At 40.4% G+C, this 4,965-nt stretch overlaps 1 non-coding gene across 1 annotated transcript; it reads left to right on the top strand.

The window, feature by feature from the left end:
- The first annotated feature begins 1,626 nt into the window (after nt 1-1,626).
- LOC129674922 (small nucleolar RNA SNORA40) lies at nt 1,627-1,754 on the top strand. Its single transcript, XR_008719860.1, has one exon. It is a non-coding gene; the product is annotated as a small nucleolar RNA SNORA40 (small nucleolar RNA).
- Nucleotides 1,755-4,965: the final 3,211 nt, after the last annotated feature.

Raw genomic sequence — 4,965 nt, forward strand, 5'->3', positions numbered from 1 at the left:
GTTATGCTAGTCCCTACTCATCATCTTGTAATATCCAGGTTATAAAGTATTATTTTTAAAAAATTATTTATTTATGTTAGGTACATTGGTGTTTTCGCCTGTATGTAGGTGTATGTGTTTGAGCGTGTCAGAACCCCTGGAATTGGAGTTGCAGACAGTTGTGAGCATATGTCATATGGGTGCTGGGAATTGAACCCTCGTGCACTGGAAGAGCATCCAGTGCTCTTAACCACTAACCTATTTCTCCAGCCCCTTTCTTTTTGGTGAAATAGTCAACTTTAAATCCTCGTCAGAATCTTAGTTTTAAATACTGGAGGTTTTAGGAAAAGAAACTTCTGCTAGAGATATCTTGATTCTTCAGAAAAAAAAAATGTAAAGCACATTTAAAAACACATAAAATGATTCTCAAGGTCCACATCACTAAACAGGCTCTTAAAGAAACACACATGGCTCATCTGTTATATTTGCTTGTGTAATTCTTGAAGATGTTTGGATCCCATTTTGGTGAATTTGGGAGTGGTGTCTCTTGTTCTTAGGGGTATGCACGTATGTGTGCGTGTGTGCATGTGTGTTTGTGTGTGTGTGTGTACTCGTGTGTGTGTGTGTGTGAGAGAATAATACTATATAATCATTTTAAATGCTATCACTATTTACTTTTCTTCTAAGAACGCTCATGTTTAAATATTTGAGTATGTGTCTACTAAATATTCAAAATGGTACTTTAAGAAAACAGGCATTGACAACATTGAATGAGTGGATGAACCTTGCAACATTAAGCTAATGCAAAGAAGCCAGTTACAATGACCATGTATTGTGTGATTCTAGTTACATTCAATGTACAAAAAAGGAAAACTAGTCATTGTTAGGCAGGAGAAAATTTGGAGGAAAATAGGGAAATTACAGTTATGGGGAAGGGATTCTTTCTAGGGTTGATGAAAAAGATCCTAAAATAGATTGTGATGGTTATGCAAGTTTGTAAACTGACTAAAATTTACTGAATTATATCATTAAAAAATGAACTGTGTGATATATGAATTATATGTCAGTAAAGCTGGTACGAGAGAGAGTGGAAAGGAGTGAGGTAAAAAGGGTGACGGGAGGGCAGGAGGAGGAGGAGGGGTGCAATTGGGCTGCTTAGATATAAAGAAAACCATAATGAAACAATGACATGATGACAGAAAACAAATAGTACATTTGAAATCACAAGAGAATTAACTCATACAAATCAGAAGGGCCTTTGAAGCAAAATAATCCATTTCTTTATCGGTGTGACATTGCCTTGATCAGTGTGACACTATGACACTGCCCTCATTTGGCAGTTATTGAAAGGACAAATCAATTCAGTTTACCAAAAGTGAGATTTAATATAAATGTTACAACATTATTTTAAATTAAGCAGGGAGCAGAGTTATGAGAGCAAAAGATGACATGTTTCTTTGGTATTTTTAGAACAGTTTTAATTATGACAACTAGTTGAAAGATGTAAATCATAGACCATTTTAAAACGTAATTTGTGTTTATAAAGTTAATTGGATATATGGTATAAATACCCTAAATGTTCTCTAGGAAATGTCAAAGAAGACTTGTGGGGTCAGAATTTTCTCTGGCATCTGGCAACATCTTGGTAACACTTCTGTGTGCTTTTGTTCAATTGTTGGACATAAGTATGAAAGACAGGTGCAAAAATAAATCCTGTATTGCAATCCAGAACCCACTGTTCAGTAGGAGTTTTGACACATACAGAAAGGAATATGATACTTACTCAAAAGGAAATAAACATCTTTTGGTTAATCCACCACCAAGATTGTGCTGGCTGGGTTGTTTACCAAGGTCATGGGATCACCTGGCACAAGGTGCAAGCAGAAGGGAAAGCTGTATACTCAACAGAACATCCATTTTACACACTGAGCAGTACTATGGAAAAATAACTCCCAGTTTGTAGATGAGCTCCCACATGTTTTTAACTAAGGCTAATGAAGTGCTACAAACATTTGCATGTATTGTGCAGCACACATGAGTGCATGTTTACATGTGGGTGCTCATCTGTGTGTGTAAGTCAATGGTCATCCTCTTTGTCCTTGACCACCTTAGTCTTTGAGATAGATAAGAACTCTCACTCTCCCAAGACTCTTCCATTCGACTAGACTACATAGTCAAAGAACTATAAAGTTCTGCTTCTCTCTCTCTCTCTAGCACCAAGATTACAAGTGCCCAGGTTTCTTTTTAAGGTGTACTTCTTTTTTGGTTTTTTAAGACAGGGTTTCATTGTGCAGCACTGGCTGTTCTGGAATTCTCTCTCTGTAGACCAGGCTGGCTTCAAACTTAGAGATCTGCCTGCTTCTGCCTCCCAAGTGCTGGAATTAAAGGCTTGCACTAGCACAGCCAGGGGGAAATACTTTTAAAAATATTTTCAGATTATAATATTGTGCTGTCTAGTTTGTAATGGAAGTTTTAATTTCCTTAAAAACTCAGATACATGAACTCAATGGCAGGCTCTTTGACCTCCCTCCCCCCCAGGGAGGAGCAGCCCTGCTAGGCCACATAGGAGGACTTTGCAGCCAGTTCTGAAGATACCTGATAAACCAGTATCAGATGAAAGGGGAGGGGGGACCTCCCCTAGCATTTGGAAAGGGACAGGGAGGAGATGAGGGAGGTTGGGTGGGATTGGGAGGGAAAGAGGGAGTGGGATATAGCAGGGATACAAAGTTAATAAACTGTAACTAATATTAAAAAATTTAAAAAATTGGAAAAAAAAACTCAGACATGTGTCTCAGCATATGTTTTGATACTCTGCTGGGTAGAATCTTTCAGAAGCCCTCTGTGATAGGCTCCTCTTCTGTTCTCTGTTTTCTCCCTCTTCTGAGACATATGCTGAGACTCACAGCCAAACTTTGGGCAGAGTGCAGGGAATCTTACGAAAGAAGGGGGAGATAGAAAGACCTGGAGGAAACAGGAGCTCCACAAGGAGAGCAACAGAATAAAAAAATCTGGTCACAGGGGTCTTTTCTGAGACGATACTCCAAACAAGGACCATGCATGAAGATAACCTGGAACCCCTGTACCGAAGTAGCCCATGGCAGCTCAGTTTCCAAGAGGGTTCCCAGTAATAGGAACAGGGTCTGTCTCTGACATGAACTCAGTGGCTGACTCTTTGATCACCTCCACCTGAGGGGGGAGCAGCCTTACCAGTTCACAGAGGAAACGATGAACCCAGTCCTGATGAGACCTGATAGACTAGGGTCAGAAGGAAGGGGAGGAGGACTTTCCTTATCATTGCACTGGGGGAGGAGCATAGGAGAAGAAGAAGGAGGGAGGATGTGATTGGGAAAGGATTGGAGAGGGAGCTACAGCTGGGATACAAAGTGAATAAACTGTAATTAATAAAAATTAAAAAAAAATTAAAAACTCAGTCATGCAAACACGTTTTTGTTATAATCCCAAATGTGGGATTTTAGTTTGTCCAGAGCTGTTAATTGCCTAATGCAGGGTTGTGGTCTTTGACAGCTGGAATTAGTTGAATTCTAAGGACTTTGAGGGCTATAAGTATGATAGCCCAAAGGAAAAAAAAATGTGGTGGCTTGGGGAAGATGGATGGAGGACTTCTTGCTGCATTTGCTAATTTCCTGGTTTGCTGTGTTTGCTAGTTTGCTGGTTACCTGGACTTGACGAATGCAATTGGTATTATCCCAAAAGGAATCCTACGACCTTACCCAGCCTGAAGAGGTAAAGAGATCTATGTCCCCATTTCCTTTCCAACCTTGTTTTTCCCCTTTCTGGGGTTGGTGGGTTGGAAGGGAGGTATAAGGTTTAAGGAACCCCTACATAAAGTAGCATTTGAAAAAACTAATGCCTGTGTCCAACATGGGGCGCCACTTGTTGGCGCTACTTTTTAAAACTATTTTATTGGAGTTTCTTATGCCTCTTCCTCTCTTCTCCAGCCCAATCTCTTCCAACACCCCAACAACAGATAGGAGAGAAAAGAAACTTAGTAGGGAGAAAGGAAGTGGTTTTCCTTACCAACTTCCTGCTTGTTAGGGTTTTCGGGTTTCTTGGGGCAAGCCCAGTCTTTGTTTCAGGAGATCTCCAAATTCTAGTCACATTGCATCAACAGCATCCAGGAGCAGCAGGGGAAGCACCAGGAGCCTCCTTCTTCCTTTTAGCCCCCTTTCTCTCTCCGGGCTCTGGCCTTTATTCCTTCTCAGAGTCCTCAGAAGTGAAATGCCTGAAACTGGCAAAGAGCCCCTCTCAGAGCCCGAGGCAAATAGTTTGCTGAATTAGTCCCATATCCTACACCTGTGATCAAAACAAAACACTAATTTCATGTGAACTTGATACAAATTAAAGTCCTTGAGAGGAGGGAACCTCAGTTAAGGAAATACCACTATGACATCCTGTTTTTGTAGGCAAGCCTGTAGGGCATTTTCTTAATTAGTGATTGGTAGGGAGTGCCACTGAGCAGTGGTTCTGAGTTTCATAAAAAAGCTGGCTGAGCAAGGGAGTATGCAGCAACCTTCTGTGGTCTCTGCATCAGCCCCTTCCTCTAGGTTCCTGCCCTGCCTGAGTTCCTCCTCTGGCTTCCTTCGATGATTTGGGTAAGCCAAAACTTTTCCTCCTCAACTTACTTTTTGGCCATGGTGTTTCATCACAGTACTAATAACTCTAACTAAGACAAATATTAAACATAATTTTATTCTTCAAAGGCCTCCCATACCCTTGCTTTCTCAAAAATTCATGGCCTCTTTTTCTTTAATTTGTTGTATAAATTCAACCTGCTAAGTTTGTATAATGTTACTTGTATGCATGTTTTCAAGGTTGACTAATTAGTATTAGCTAACTGCCATGATGGTGTATCAGGAGATTGAAGGTTAGGAAAGGTCAAGAGGGGACTAGGACTATGAGACTATCCTTATCTGCATACTGACTTCTAGGACTGCTGAATGAGACCCTATCTCAAATAAAGAAACA

Source organism: Psammomys obesus, unplaced genomic scaffold, assembly GCF_907164565.1.
Source record: "Psammomys obesus unplaced genomic scaffold, mPsaObe1.curated_primary_1811, whole genome shotgun sequence".
Classification (NCBI taxonomy): domain Eukaryota; kingdom Metazoa; phylum Chordata; class Mammalia; order Rodentia; family Muridae; genus Psammomys; species Psammomys obesus.